We start from the raw sequence: 17,791 nt of genomic DNA, 5'->3' as shown, positions 1-17,791 counted from the left end.
CAAAAACGGATACGTAGGCGCCTAAGGATAAGGCTCAACCCACCATTTATGCAATTTATGGGTCGATGACCAACGATGATATTTCGACGCAAATGTAAGCAAGAGTCAACCCCAACGAAGTTTCGGGTATGATCTCTTCTTATGGTCAAGTAGCTTATATACGCAAGTCTAATGGACTATAAACGACCCGAAGAATCCTCCGGTCGAAAGGGACCTGGGGTATACTTTGACTTTCGCCTTGTCCAAGCCTCGGTCAAAGTGGGGGCTCAGAGATACCCGTATCCGTCGATATTGGAATTTATAGAGAACCCGACAAACACCCGATGATGATAGGACACATGTATTCTTTAGTTGTCATTGTCATTATTTGGAGCTCGTTTTACGAGGTAGAATGGGCGTCGTCGATGAAGTATTTCATTATTTTAAATGATATTTAAATTAATGTTTTTTAGTGAGTTCATTTTATTAATTTAAATGATATTTAAATTAAAGCTTTTTTTAGTGATTTCAATTTAATCTATTTTATTTTGAATTTATTTTCCCAAGTTTATTTTATTGAAAATAAAATAAATATTTGATTTGAAAAATCATTTTTATGAGAATATTTGATTTGAAAAGTCATTTATTTTAAATTGTTAATTGATTTGAAAAATCGTCTTTAAAAGCGAAGAATTCGTTTTGAACACTTGTTTTTGAGCTCGATTTTAGCTCGATTTTTAAGCCCGTTTCCTTTGCGAATTGGCACGAATCTCGAGTACACTAACCCACCTATACCAATACCCATCAACCCATGTTCGAACCCCCTCACAAGCAGCCCAAATCCTCGTCCCAAACAGGCCACAAGCAGCCCGCATAAAACCGAACAGCTCCCCTGTTTTGCGAGCCAATTCCCGAGCCCAAACCCGCTTCAAACACTACCAAGACCCGTACCCATTAACCCTAACCCATACCCTAGTATCCTACCCATATTATCCTAGCTTAATCACCAAGAAATCCCCCAAAACGAACCCTAGAAACCCCTCCCAAAGCTGCTGGACAGCAGCTATTCCCATTGAGCCCGATTTGCCTCCCCTCCCTTTTAACCTATTTTAACTCCCTATAAATACCACCCCTTCTCCATACATTCATTCCTCTAAGTTCTCCATACATCCAACCATCACATAGAAGCTTTAAACCTCAGAAACAAACCCTAAACATCCTCCAAAAACCCTAAACAAAACCGACACACAAACTGAAACTGTTTGTGTGTCTCCTTCGAAAACCCTTTCGTTCCTCCATCAAAACACCATAAAAATTCGAGTTTCTTGTTCCTAATTAACCATAGAACATCCATACACACATTAGATAAAGAATTACGAGCCAAATTGCCCTTGAGAGTACACGAAATCCCTCGAAAAACAGAGTGAAATAACACTCTGTTTTCGCGGCTTTTCCTTGTCTGTCCAGTTCTGTTTGTGCTCGTTTTTCGTGCCCAATAACCCAAAACGAGCAGGGGTTGCTTTAAGATCCTTGTTCTCCTCTCTTTCTAGTTTTTAAAACATCTTTCGGATTGAATTTTCGTCGTGAAACGAGGGAGATATCACTGTTTTAAAACTGCTGTCCAGAAACTTTCCAAAACGCGCGTGTTGCTTTGTTCTTCGTCGACGACGGCCTCTCGAGATAAAATCTACCTTCGATTACGACCCAAGACGGTGTCAACGATACATGTAGGTTGAGGGTGCATCAAATCCCCTTCTCTCCTCTTTTTATTTCGTTTTTTTTATGCCTTTTTTTATTGTTTTTTTGTGTTTGTTTTTGTTTGTTTTTTCGATTGTTTTAAATTAACTATGAAACTAGTTAGTCCGAGTATGAGTTAAAGTACCACTATGAACACCCGCGTTGACTTGAGATGGGAAAAGAAACCGCTCCTTCTGTCGGTCGTACACCCTCGTCTCATTTACATATCCTCGTGTTCAAAGTAGGGCATAAATAAAGCAATTATCTAACTTCGATCTTCGTTTTCGACCCTCTTACTGTTTCGGCCAAATCGATGGACCTTAGGACCCGTTGTATGTTAGTTTAACCTCTGATTGTTAACCTATGACGTAATTAGATGACTTTAATTCAATTCAATAATTTAATTAGACACTTTAGGTGGCTTCGACGTAAGTTATAAAATCAACTAACAATTCTGTAAACAACTGAACGCTTCTTTCTTATCCCCTGATTTCTCGCTAGCATAGGAGTGCGTGATTAGCACCTCCCTATTAACACTCGACGAGTAAGCATTAATCTTATGATATCTGACCTAATTGGACCCATTAGGCCGTGTAGAATGCACCCTTGCGCGACAATCAATCAACATCGTTTTTAACTCGTTTTCTAACTTGTTTTCGATTCCTTTTCGCAATCATTCGATCGAATCAATTAATCTAACTTAGGAACTAGGTTGGCTTTGGTTGGGCCGTGTCTTGGCCGTGTGCTTTGGCCGTGTATTTTGGCCTTCTTTGTTCGTCTCCCTCTTTTGTTTATCTTTTGTTCTTTGTCGTTTATAGCTTGTAATTTACGGTTTTGTTTATCGAGTTGTAATCTTCTAATTTTGTTTTACTTCTTTTGAGTCAAAACCTTTTCAAAAACCTTGGTCTTATTTGGTTAGACGGTTGTTCCCGATGCTTGTAAAAGCGTAGTAAACCGCATGTTGTCGAAAGCAACATGGCCCGGTTTATGCTAATGCATGCTTTGGTGCATAGCCCTATGTCTAATTCGACGAGATTAAGCGCGAGCACGCAATACGAGGATGACCCAAGGACCGTGGGTCATGTGAGCCGAGGGCCACCCTCAAGTGCACGGTTTTCAAGGCCAATTGGCCGCGGGTTTGCGTCATGTATTGTTTTGTTTATAGCAATTGTAATTAGATCGAGTTGTAATTTATTTATTGTTGTGTCGGCATGAAATGCCTGGTTTGTAATAGGTAGATCCCAACGGCTCCCCCATTCCCCATCAAGCCTTGTTTGTTTTATTTGTATGTTGTTAGATCAATCAACCCACATGCTAAATTACAACTTTGACAAAGTTAGTTTAGTTGCATCTAAAACGACGTAGAAACTTCACATGTTAGGGTTAAAACAACGTTTTGCACATCATACATCGCAGTAGCTATGACCTTGTTTGAAATCCGACACTTGACTTAGTAGAGGCCGTTATCGACGGGCGGGGTTGGGTGTCCTTATGGGCTTCCCAACACGTACCCTCACCCCTTACTCAAGATCTATGGTTTGTGGATCCGTCTAAATACCATTGGATTACGAGAGTCATTCAAATCGAGTGATATAGGGTACAAGTCTTTATCTTTAATCACTCGTAGTCGATTGGCTTTATGCTTTTCGATGAAAGGTGTAAAGTTGACTTGAACGGTTCCAAGTTCCCAAAAAACTTGGTGGCGACTCTAATTTGTCTTAATTCGATTCGAAAGAACCTCGAGTCGATTATGCCGGGTGTGGATCCCTCGGACGCAGTTCCCGAGGGCCTTGTCCACAATTAGATAACCCAAACGGCATCACCACATACTCATAATGGCCATACCTCGACGTGAAAGCTGTCTTTGGTATGTCCACCTCTCTAATCTTCACCTGATGGTACCCCGACCTGAAATCAATCTTGGAAAAGACTGATGCACCACTCAACTGATCAAACAGGTCATCTATCCTTGGCAAAGGATACTTGTTCTTCACCGTCACTCGGTTCAGCTCTCTATAGTCTATGCACAACCTCAAACTCCCATATTTCTTCTTCACAAAAAGGACTGGTGCTCCCCACGGTGATACACTAGGTCTAATGTATCCCTTCTCTATCAGATCATCTAACTGTTTCCTGAGCTCCTCCATCTCCTTAGGACCCATCCGGTACGGTGCCTTAGAGATTGGCCCTGTCCCCCCGGTTTCAACTCAACCGTGAAATCTATCTCCCTCTTCGGTGGCAACCCCGGAATCTCCTCTGAAAAACATCTGCAAACTCTCCCACCACCGGTATCGATCAACCGTCGGACTCTCTATCCGGTCATCTCTCACATGGCACAAGATCAAAGGGCATCCCTTCCTCGGATAAGACTTCAAGGTGACAGCTGCAATCAACTTAACTTTGGCTTTGACTAGAAACCCACGATAAGACACACTAACACCCTTAGGCCCTCTCAGAGACACTTTCTTTTGATGACAGTCTATCTTAGCTTTATACTTTCCCAACCAATCCATCCCGACTATCATCTCAAAACCGTCAAAAGGAAACTCTAGCAAGTCTACAGGTAGATCAACTTGCCCAACTATCATAGGCACATCTCTATACAAGCTCCCACATGATACAGACTCACCCGAAGGTATAAAAACTTTCTCACTTACAGACTCATATACCCTCAAACCCAACCGTTTAACATGACTCGAAGATACAAACGACTGAGACGCCCCCGAATCAAACAAAACAAAGGTATGAATACCGTTAACAAGAAAAGTACCAAAGATAACATGTGCATCATCCTCACCGCTTTCTTGTCCATCATGAACAGCTTTTCCACCGGTCTTCTCGTCCACCTCCTGGATAGTATCTTGGATGTGGTCGGCTTAGCACCCGACCCCTGGTTGTTGTTGTTGTTGTTCGTAGCTGGTTTCTGATAAGAATTACCGCCATTGCGGTTACCTCCACCTTGATAGCTCGACTTCCCGGTTAGACCATGACCCGACGGTCTATTGCTCGCATAACTCGCGCGGGTCCCCGAGAATAGCTCCCCGAGCCGATCCCTGAAAAGCTCCCGGTGCACTCGTGCACTCATGTCTCTTGTGGCCTACACCGCCACAGCCAAAGCAAGTCATCCCCCAACTACCACTACTACTCACACGACCACGCTCAAAGAAGCCCCAGCACTGAACCCTGACCCAGCAGAAAACCCTCTAGCTTGATTGTGGTTGCCTTTCTTGTGAATAGATTGGCCACCACCCTCACTCTCAGCCTTTCTTTTCTCAACACCAACTCTCTCCTGAGCCATCTCCACCAACCTCTCAGCTCTCCCCCCCTCTCATAAGCTTCCTTAACATCGCAAGGGGACTCGCACAGTAGCTTATCCATGATCTTAGGGGTCAATCCCTCTCAAACCTCAGGCGCCAGTTCTCCTCACTCAAACCCATATTCTCAAAGATACCTAGACTTCTCATTAAACTCGCTTGTAGTACTCAAAGAATCGACATATCGATGTCATCTTAAACCCATCAAACTCCTCTCTCAGCTTACTCCTCACATGTTCCGGTACAAACTCTTTCATCATAGCCCTCTGAAACTGCAACTGCTTCCCTCAGGTAGAATGCAGCTTGTTCTACTCTCATCTCATCGGGACAAGTGAACTGTGTCTAGTATGTTCTCCATCTCACGATGCCGCTTGTCAAGAAGGTTTGGTTTCCCGGTTCCCTTGTACTCTTTTGGGTTAAACCTCGCTATATAGAGGGCCGATCTTAGAGTGATCAACCTCCTTATCCTTATCTTTTCCCACTTTCTTTAAGGCCTCCGTAAGAGCATCCCGATGCTCCAACATCTTAACGATATCATCTATGTTCATGGTCTCAGCTCTCGCATACTAAGCGTTTCTCTTGGGCGGCATCTTGAAACTATATAAGAAAGGGTAGACATAAACATACGCACTAAAACCTCAAAACACGAAAGCGGATCGCCTGAACACACTCGATCGAGTGCCTAAACATACTCGATTGAGTAAGAGGCTACTCGATCGAGTGCCCCCATACTCGATCGAGTGCCTCAACATCGACCCCAAACAGACCTTCTGATCTCTAACATACTCGACCGAGTAGCCGAGCTACTCGATCGAGTGAGCCCCTACTCGATCGAGTGCCCGAGGTACTCGATCGAGTGTCCAAAAACACGATTCAGTTGCAAAATCGTAAAATACCCACTCGATCGAGTCACACCCACTCGATCGAGTCATGCTAACTCGAATATGCTACCCGCATGCTATATCATATCCCAACATACTATACAACTTTATAAACCGATCATTATAATATAGCTAAGCATGCACTTCTACCAAGCTTTTCATATGATCAACCAAACAATTATATCATGTTATCAAACGCCACATAGTAAACACCCAACATGCTTCATGTTCAAACAACAGTTCTATATACTTCACCAACCTTTCATTCACAATCTCAACTTCTACTCCAAACATCCAACAACAATTACAACATACATCATCACATCTACGTACAAGCTAACAAGCATCACATACGACCTTGACATATACCCCCCATGTGACCGGTTCAAAATTGTAGGGCGAGTTCGCGACTTTAGGACGTCTCCCAAGCCTTTGCATTAGCTCCTACAACCTTTACCCCGGGTTCATTTTAATTGACTCCCTATATTCATTAGATTCATTGGTTACAGGTTTCAGGATCGTCGCTCTGATACCATTTTGTAACACCCCATACTCCAAGTGCCTTACCAGGACCACTCAGGTATAAGGATGCTACTATCTCGGTTACCCGAGGCAATGATAATCAAATAGACAATAACGAAACAACATTTAAATAGTAATACTTTAGCGAGAGGTTACAATCCAAAACCAAAACAAAAATACGAATACAAGTTCTCAAACCAACTGTCTAGCAACTAACTGAAATGTTTATTAAACTACTAAGCTACATCGGAAGACTTCTATCATCAGACGGTGGCACATCCCAGCTATCCCAGTAACTCAACTCATACCCGCTCAATAACTGCTCACCATCCCCGAATGGATCACCACAGTTTTTAAAATATTAAACGGGGTCAGTACTAATCACACAATTTATATAAACCAACAACACAGTAAAACAAACAGCTCAATCATCACAGATATTCTCCGAACTCCAAACCCAACTCCACAATCCCGACTACACACTAAAGTGTGTAGCCCTACCAGAGTGCCCATCGCAACAGTCACTCCTCGCCGCCAAAGGGGGGGGACCGCAGCCATTCCCACCTAAGCCCCGCTCATCTCCATCGAGCGATAAACCCAAATCCATTAATGTGCACATCCCTTCTGTGGCGGGTTCCACAGAAGGCGAATCATGGGCGTGAAGCCACTCCCGCAAGTGACTCCACTCAGCCAGGGACGCACCCCGAAGAACACAGATAGATACAATCAATCACAACTACTATCAAGAACCAAATCCAAAGAATCGTCACAATACGAGTATGATAATATTCAACAACCACAAAACACCACAACACATTATGGGACTAATACTGAGTAGAGAAACCCTACCTGGAAAGCACAACAAAATCAGACGATCTCACAGCTGATATCAAAACGCTTCCTCTACGAATCCTCCTCCTAACATACGAACATATAATCACTACCAATCACAAAATACAACAAAACCCCCAATTCCCAATATTAGGGTTTAACCAACTTTAACGAAATACTATAAAAACGGTACATAGATCTTACCCTCGACGCAAGGATCACAACGGTATAAAGAAAGGTAAAATCCGACCTTCCAAGCTCCGGGATTTGCCAACAATGCAATTGATGCGAAGAACGTAGTTTGATTTCTCTCTTTGAAAGTAATTAGGTTTTAAAAGTGTTTAAAGAAAAGTGACGGAAGTTATTATATACTTAATCGCATTATTAACAAAACCCGACAAATCAACCCCCGTAAACCGGCTACTCGATCGAGTAGCTAAGGTACTCGATCGAGTGCCCCCTTACTCGATCGAGTATCTACGTTACTCGATCGAGTACCCAACAGGTCAGAAACTATTTTAAACTGCAACTCACCCTTACTCGACAGAGTAAGGCTTACTCGATAGAGTACCCAGAGACTCATAAATCCGTAGTATTACAGTCTTCCCTCCTTAAAAAGAACTTCGTCCCCAAAGTTCAAACCACAACAAAACAAAGACTCACACTACAACACTCCCGACTCAACAACCAAAACAAACTCAACATAAAACAAGTTACTAACCCAAACTCAACCCGACTCAACCACAACAATCATAAAAAAAAGGTATAAAAACTCTTCGCGATCATCTCCTACCCCCCTAAAAGAAACAAGGTTACGTCCCCGTAACCATACATACCTGATCAAAAAGGAAAGGGTAACGCTCTCTCATGGCCTCCTCTGCCTCCCATGTAGCTTCCTCCGTCTCGTGGTTAGACCAAAGGATCTTAAGCAAAACTGTCTCACCACTCCTAGTCTTCCTAACCTTCCGGTCAAGAATCTACTTAGGTACCTCAAGATATGATAAAGACTCATCTAGCTCTAAGCTCTCTGCCTCTAACACATGTGATGGGTCACTCACATACTTCCGCAGCTGCGATACATGAAACACATTATGCACCCTCTCTAACGCAGCTGGTAAAGCCAGACGATATGCAACCTCTCCAACCCGCTCTAAGATCTCATAAGGTCCGATGAACTTCTGACTCAGCTTGCCCTTCTTCCTAAATCTCATAACCCCACGCATAGGAGACACTTTCAGAAGAACCTTATCCCCAACCTGGAACTCTATATCCCGGCGATGTAGATCTGCATTACTCTTTTGCCTATCCTGAGCTACTCTCATCCGTTCCCTGATCATCTTAATCTATTCAACCATCTCATGTACCATCTCTGGTCCTAGAACCACTGCCTCAGCACTATCGTCCCAACAAATCGGACTCCTACATCTCCTCCCATATAAAGCCTCGAACGGTGCCATGCCAATACTAGTGTGATAGCTGTTGTTGTAAGAAAACTCTATCAAATCCAACCTCTGTTCCCAGCTACCACCAAAATCCATCACACAAGCTCGTAACATATCCTCAAGAGTCTTGATCGTTCTCTCAGTCTGACCGTCTGTCGCAGGATGAAATGTTGTACTCATCTTTAAAGTTGTTCCCAAAGATTCCTGCAACTCTTTCCAAAACATTGAGATAAATCTCGCATCTCTATCAGACACTATGTCCTTAGGGACTCCATGTAACTTGAGCACATTCTTTCGATAAGCCATAGATAATTGTGCTTTAGTCCATGTATCTTTCATTGGTACAAAGTGAGCTGACTTGGTCAGTCGATCCACTATTACCCATATCATGTTGTTACCCTATTGACTCTTCGGCAAACCCACGATAAAATTCATAGAAATGGATTCCCACTTCCACTCAGGTACCTCTAAAGACTGAATCTTACCTTGTGGTCGTCGCTGTTCCCCTTTAACTCTCTGGCATGTCAAACAACGGGCCACAAACTCAGCTGTTTCTTTCTTCATCCCAGGCCACCAAAACGTGTTCTTTAAATCCTTGTACAGCTTGTCACCACATGGGTGTACTTAATATGGTGTACAATGTGCCTCTGTCATGATAGTCTTTTTCAGCTCGTCATCATTAGAGACACACCACCTACCATCGAACCTCAAACTACCATCTGTATGAATAGAGAATCGAGACACTGTCCATTTCTCTACTCTATCTCTCCACTCAACCATCTTAGGATCTAACGCCTGTTTACCTCGAATATCGTCATAAAGATTAGGCTGTACTGTCAAATCTCCCACAGCATCCCCTCTCTGCATCATATGTATCCCAAACTTCCCCACCTCATCTCTCAACCTCATCAAAGATAGAGCTGTACACAGGGAATGTACACTCTTCCTACTCAAAGCATCTGCAACAACATTGGCTTTCCCTTCATGGTAGATAATATCCATGTCATAATCGCCAATCAGCTCCATCCATCTCCTCTGTCTCATGTTCAACTCCTTTTGAGTGAAGATGTACTTGAAACTCTTGTGATCCGAAAATACCTTAAAGGTCGCCCCATAAAGGTAATGTCTCCAAATCTTGAGAGCAAACACCACTGCACCCAACTCTAGATCATGTATAGGGTAGTTCTCCTCATACGGCTTCAATTGCCTAGAAGCATAGGCAATCACCTTATCGTTCTGCATCAACACACATCCCAACCCATTCTTTGAGGCATCTGTATAAACCTCAAAGTTCTCGATCCCTTCAGGCAATGCTAAGATTGGAGCTGTGGTCAAACGCTCCTTTAATGTTTGGAACGCCGTCTCACAACTCTCATCCCAACGAAACCTGTTCTCTTTCCTCATCAAGGCTGTCATAGGTCTAGCTATCTTGGAGAAATCTTTCACGAACCGTCTGTAGTATCCAGCTAAACCCAAGAAACTCCTGATCTCAACAACATTCTTTGGTGCTTCCCACTTTATCACTGCCTCAATCTTTGCCGGATCCACAGCTACTCCCTCCTTAGAGATCACATGCCCCAGAAAAGCAACTTTCTCTAACCAGAACTCACACTTGGACAGCTTAGCATATAACTCATGCTCCCTCAAAGTCTGCAACACAATCCTCAAATGCTCCTCATGCTCCTCCTTAGTCTTGGATTAGACTAAGATGTCATCGATAAACACCACCACAAACTTGTCCAAAAAATGTCTGAAGATTCTGTTCATAAAGTCCATAAACACAGCCGGTGCATTAGATAACCCAAACGGCATCACCACATACTCATAATGGCCATACCTCGACGTGAAAGCTGTCTTTGGTATGTCCACCTCTCTAATCTTCACCTGATGGTACCCCGACCTGAAATCAATCTTGGAAAAGACTGATGCACCACTCAACTGATCAAACAGGTCATCTATCCTTGGCAAAGGATACTTGTTCTTCACCGTCACTCGGTTCAGCTCTCTATAGTCTATGCACAACCTCAAACTCCCATCTTTCTTCTTCACAAAAAGAACTGGTGCTCCCCACGGTGATACACTAGGTCTAATGTATTCCTTTTCTATCGATCATCTAATCTTTTCCCGAGCTCCTCCATCTCTTTAGGACCCATCCGGTACGGTGCCTTAGAGATTGGCCCCGTCCCCGGTTTCAACTCAATCGTGAAATCTATCTCCCTCTTCGGTGGCAACCCGAATCTCCTCTGGAAAAACATCTCGCAAACTCTCCCACCACCGTATCTCGATCAATCGTCGGACTCTCTATCCGGTCATCTCTCACATGGCATAAGATCAAAGGGCATCTCTTCCTCAGATAAGACTTCAAGGTGACAGCTGCAATCAACTTAACTTTGGCTTTGACTAGAAACCCACGATAAGACACACTAACACCCTTAGGCCCTCTCAGAGACACTTTCTTTTGATGACAGTCTATCTTAGCTTTATACTTTCCCAACCAATCCATCCCGACTATCATCTCAAAACCGTCAAAAGGAAACTCTAGCAAGTCTACAGGTAGATCAACTTGCCCAACTATCATAGGCACATCTCTATACAAGCTCCCACATGATACAGACTCACCCGAAGGTATAAAAACTTTCTCACTTACAGACTCATATACCCTCAAACCCAACCGTTTAACATGACTCGAAGATACAAACGACTGAGACGCCCCCGAATCAAACATAACAAAGGTATGAATACCGTTAACAAGAAAAGTACCAGTGATAACATGTGCATCATCCTCAGCTACTTTCTTGTCCATTATGAACAGCTTTCCACCGGGTCTTCCGTCCACCTCCCTGGATAGTATCTTGGTGATGTGGTCGAAAGAGCACCCGACCCCTGGTTGTTGTTGTTGTTCATAGCTGGTTTCTGATAAGAATTACCGCCATTGCGATTACCTTCACCTTGATAGCTCTGACTTCCCCGGTTAGACCATGACCCGGACGGTCTATTGCTCGCATAACTCTGTGCAGGTCCCCGAGAATAGCTCCCCGAGCCGATCCCGAAAAGCTCCGGTGCACTCGTGCACTCATGTCTCTTGTGGCCTACACCGCCACAGCCAAAGCAAGTCATCCCCCAACTACCACTACTACTCACACGGCCACGCTCAAAGGAAGCCCCAAAGATCAACCCCGACCCAAAGAAAACCCTCTAGCTTGATTGTGGTTGCCTTTCTTGTGAATAGATTGGCCACCACCCTCACTCTCAGCCTTTCTTTTCTCAACACCAACTCTCTCCTGAGCCATCTCCACCAACCTCTCAGCTCTCCCAGCCCTCTCATAAGCTTCCTTAACATCAGTAAGGACTCCCACAGGTAGCTTATCCATGATCTTAGGGTCAATCCCCTCTCAAACCTCGGCGCCAGTTCTCCTCACTCAAACCCATATTCTCAAGATACCTAGACTTCTCATTAAACTGCTTGTAGTACTCAGCAACTGACATATCAGATGTCATCTTAAACCCATCAAACTCCTCTCTCAGCTTACTCCTTACATGTTCCGGTATAAACTCTTTCCTCATAGCCCTCTGAAACTGCAACTTCTTCCCTCAGGTAGAATACAGCTTGTTCTACTCTCATCTCATCAGGACAGTGAACCAGGTCTAGTATGTTCTCTATCTCACGATGCCAGTTGTCAAGAAGGTTTGGTTCCCCGGTCCCCTTGTACTCTTTTGGGTTAAACCTCGCTATATAGAGGTTGATCTTAGAGTGATCAACCTCCTTATCCTTATCCTTTCCCACTTTCTTTAAGGCCTCCGTAAGAGCATCCTGATGCTCCAACATCTTAACGATATCATCTATGTTCATGGTCTCAGCTCTCGCATACTAAGCGTTTCTCTTGGGCGGCATCTTGAAACTATATAAGAAAGGGTAGACATAAACATACGCACTAAAACCTCAAAACACGAAAGCGGACTGCCCAGAACACACTCGATCGAGTGCCTAAACATACTCGATTGAGTAAGAGGCTACTCGATCGAGTGCCCCCATACTCGATCGAGTGCCTCGACATCAGACCCCAGACAGACCTTCTGATCTCTAACATACTCGACCGAGTAGCCCAGCTACTCGATCGAGTGACCCCCTACTCGATCGAGTGCCCGAGGTACTCGATCGAGTGTCCAAAAACACGATTCTGGTTGCAAAATCGTAAAATACCCACTCGATCGAGTCACACCCACTCGATCGAGTCATGCTAACTCGAATATGCTACCCGCATGCTATATCATATCCCAACATACTATACAACTTTATAAACCGATCATTATAATATAGCTAAGCATGCACTTCTACCAAGCTTTTCATATGATCAACTAAACAATTATATCATGTTATCAAACGCCACATAGTAAACACCTAACATTCTTCATGTTCAAACAACAGTTCTATATACTTCACCAACCTTTCATTCACAATCTCAACTTCTACTCCAAACATCCAACAACAATTACAACATACATCATCACATCTACGTACAAGCTAAAAAGCATCACATACGACCTTGACATATACCCCCCATGTGACCGGTTCAAAATTGTAGGGCGAGTTCGCAACTTTAGGACGTCTCCCAAGCCTTTGCATTAGCTCCTACAACCTTTACCCCGGGTTCATTTTAATTGACTCCCTATATTCATTAGATTCATTGGTTACATGTTTCAGGATCGTCGCTCTGATACCATTTTGTAACACCCCATACTCCAAGTGCCTTACTAGGACCACTCAGGTATAAGGATGCTACCATCTCGGTTACCCGAGGCAATGATAATCAAGTAGACAATAACGAAACAACATTTAAATAGTAATACTTTAGCGAGAGGTTACAATCCAAAACCAAAACCAAAATACGAATACAAGTTCTCAAACCAACTGTCTAGCAACTAACTGAAATGTTTATTAAACTACTAAGCTACATCGGAAGACTTCTATCATCAGACGGTGGCACATCCCAGCTATCCCAGTAACTCAACTCATACCCGCTCAATAACTGCTCACCATCCCCGAATGGATCACCACAGTTTTTAAAACATTAAACGGGGTCAGTACTAATCACACAGTTTATATAAACCAACAACACAAGAAACAAACAAATCAATCATCACAGATATTCTCCGAACTCCAAACCCAACTCCACAATCCTGACTACACACTAAAGTGTGTAGCCCTACCAGAGTGCCCATCGCAACAGGTCACTCCTCGCCGCCAGTGGGGGACCACAGCCATTCCCACCTAAGCCCCGCTCATCTCCATCGAGCGATAAACCCAAATCCATTAAAGTGCACATCCCTTCTGTGGCGGGTTCCACAGAAGGCGAATCATGGGCGTGAAGCCACTCCCGCAAGTGACTCCACTCAGCCAGGGACGCACCCCGAGGAACACAGATAGATACAATCAATCACAACTACTATCAGCAACCAAATCCAGCAATCGTCACAATACGAGTATGATAATATTCAACAACCACAAAACACCACAACACATTATGGAACTAATACTGAGTAGAGAAACCCTACCTGGAAAGCACAACAAAATCAGACGATCTCACAGCTGATATCAAAATGCTTCCTCTACGAATCCTCCTCCTAACATACGAACATATAATCACTACCAATCACAAAATACAACAAAACCCCCAATTCCCAATATTAGGGTTTAACCAACTTTAACGAAATACTATAAAAACTGTACATAGATCTTACCCTCGACGCAAGGATCACAACGGTATAAAGAAAGGTAAAATCCGACCTTCCAAGCTCCGGGATTTGCCAACAATGCAATTGATGCGAAGAACGTAGTTTGATTTCTCTCTTTGAAAGTAATTAGGTTTTAAAAGTGTTTAAAGAAAAGTGACGGAAGTTATTATATACTTAATCGCATTATTAACAAAACCCGACAAATCAACCCCCGTAAACCGGCTACTCGATCGAGTAGCTAAGGTACTCGATCGAGTGCCCCCTTACTCGATCGAGTATCTACGTTACTCGATCGAGTACCCAACAGGTCAGAAACTATTTTAAACTGCAACTCACCCTTACTCGACAGAGTAAGGCTTACTCGATAGAGTACCCAGAGACTCATAAATTCGTAGTATTACAGTCTTCCCTCCTTAAAAAGAACTTCGTCCCCAAAGTTCAAACCACAACAAAACAAAGACTCACACTACAACACTCCCGACTCAACAACCAAAACAAACTCAACATAAAACAAGTTACTAACCCAAACTCAACCCGACTCAACCACAACCATCATAAAAAAAAGGTATAAAAACTCTTCGCGATCATCTCCTATCCCCCTAAAAGAAACAAGGTTACGTCCCCGTAACCATACATACCTGATAAAAAAGGAAAGGGTAACGCTCTCTCATGGGATCCTCTGCCTCCCATGTAGCTTCCTCCGTCTCGTGGTTAGACCAAAGGATCTTAAGCAAAACTGTCTCACCACTCCTAGTCTTCCTAACCTTCCGGTCAAGAATCTGCTTAGGTATCTCAAGATATGATAAAGACTCATCTAGCTCTAAGCTCTCTGCCTCTAACACATGTGATGGGTCACTCACATACTTCCACAGCTGCGATACATGAAACACATTATGCACCCTCTCTAACGCAGCTGGTAAAGCCAGACGATATGCAACCTCTCCAACCCGCTCTAAGATCTCATAAGGTCCGATGAACTTCTGACTCAGCTTGCCCTTCTTCCCAAATCTCATAACCCCACGCATAGGAGACACTTTCAGAAGAACCTTATCCCCAACCTGGAACTCTATATCCCGGCGATGTAGATCTGCATAACTCTTTTGCCTATCCTGAGCTACTCTCATCCGTTCCCTGATCATCTTAATCTATTCAACCATCTCATGTACCATCTCTGGTCCTAGAACCACTGCCTCAGCACTATCGTCCCAACAAATCGGACTCCTACATCTCCTCCCATATAAAGCCTCGAACGGTGCCATGCCAATACTAGTATGATAGCTGTTGTTGTAAGAAAACTCTATCAAATCCAACCTCTGTTCCCAGCTACCACCAAAATCCATCACACAAGCTCGTAACATATCCTCAAGAGTCTTGATCGTTTTCTCAGTCTGACCGTCTGTCGCAGGATGAAATGTTGTACTCATCTTTAAAGTTGTTCCCAAAGATTCCTGCAACTCTTTCCAAAACATTGAGATAAATCTCGCATCTCTATCAGACACTATGTCCTTAGGGACTCCATGTAACTTGAGCACATTCTTTCGATAAGCCATAGATAATTGTGCTTTAGTCCATGTATCTTTCATTGGTACAAAGTGTAGACACCTCGTTTCCGCACCTCCCGCAAACCACCCGGTGATGATTGGGCCGCATGTTTGATTCGCGGAACGATTTGTGACAGTTCGTAAGATTATCGTCAAGTGTTTGCTCAAATATTAATGTCAACCTCTTAGTTGTCATCTACGTCCAGATACGGTCGTTTTGGCGATAATTAGAGTACATTCGGAGTCCGGTCAAAAACCGTCTCCATTTTCGATAATCGTTAAATCCCGAGTCATAATGTTCGAATGTTCCGATATTTCTATTCCATATTTTACAAATTTTATCTTTTGGCAAATAATATCCCGTAATATTCATAAGATAATCGAATTATTTCCGTCCTACCATAACTCAAACGCGAAATCTTTCTTCAAAGGAGAGGAAACCTCCGGGAACTCTTCCAAGGACGACGATGGCTGCTGCGCCTCTTCCCAGGCCTTTCTTTGCATGATTTACGTATCTTTTTTATATCTTTCCGAGATTCACTTCCAAAGAGTCTCCGAAACCCTATTCCTTCACGTGATTAGTATAAATAGGAGCCTTCGTTCCTCATATTTCTCACGCGAGTGTCCGCCCTTCTCTTCTCCCTTTGCATTCTAGACTTCGTTCTTACTAATTGGCGCCTACGTGCTTGGACTTCCGACCACGTAAGCTCGGATCTTTCCGGGTACCAGCCTCTCCGTTGCATGACCGACCAATTTGACCAACTACACTCAATCAATCTTAATTAATCAATCGTTTTCCTCTTACGAGGGCACTCTCTTTGCATTCGCGTCGAGCATTCACTAGTCGATATCTTAGTTCATCTCGTTTCGTCAACATGTAAGTCTGAGGGTGTATAATCCTCTTTTATTTATTGTATTTTTGTACTTTATCGTATCACTCATGTAAGATTTATGTCGAAAACACCGTTAAAATCGATTTCTAAAACCCTTTGTTAAAACCTGTTTTTGCGGATTTCCAGAGAGACGTCGAGAAAAGACGCAAAGAATCTGGGCCGTGCCTCTTTCGAAGGAGCGCAATTCTGCTGCGCCTCTTTGTGAGGGCCGTCGCAGCCTCTTTCTTTTCTTTCTTCTTCGTTCTCTCTCTCGTAATTCGTGTTCAAAATCCTTCTTTTGCTTATTCGCTCGTTAATTCTTCGTCATGATAACATATAAATCACATGTGTATATTATTCATCGTCTTTAATATGTTTTAATTGTCATAAATCCGACTTAAATCCCTTATAATTCATATTCGCGGGTTTTTGTCATAAAATTCAATTCCGGGTTGTAGAGATTCAATTTGTTCGTATTGGGTTTCTGGAATTCATCTTTGATATAGTTTTCATCTGTTTATTCACATGTTCGTCGCATATTCGTCATTAATCCGTTGTATCTAACGTAGTTAATTGATTTAATTCGTAGGACTCATTAATATTTTTCACTTCTACCATTATTCCATCATGTAATTAATCCGTTTGCATCCGTCTCATCCATGTTTTACTGTTTTCATGACTCATTCGCATGTTAAATAATTTATTAATCACTTTCATCCGAGTAAATATCATCAATCGATCATTAAATTCACCAATCAACATTAACAACTTGCAATTACGGCTTCACAGCCAGAACTGAACCAAAGAACAGACGCAACGTCTGCTGCGCCTATTCCAAAGGACGCAGCTCTGCTGCGCCTGTTCCTGGCTGAGTTCTGTCCCTGAACTCCGTTGTTGCTTGACCTAGTCTAATTAGCTTACGTATAATTAACTATTAAT

Source organism: Silene latifolia, chromosome 3 (assembly GCF_048544455.1).
Source record: "Silene latifolia isolate original U9 population chromosome 3, ASM4854445v1, whole genome shotgun sequence".
Lineage (NCBI taxonomy): Eukaryota > Viridiplantae > Streptophyta > Magnoliopsida > Caryophyllales > Caryophyllaceae > Silene > Silene latifolia.
This window is presented reverse-complemented; position numbering follows the sequence as displayed.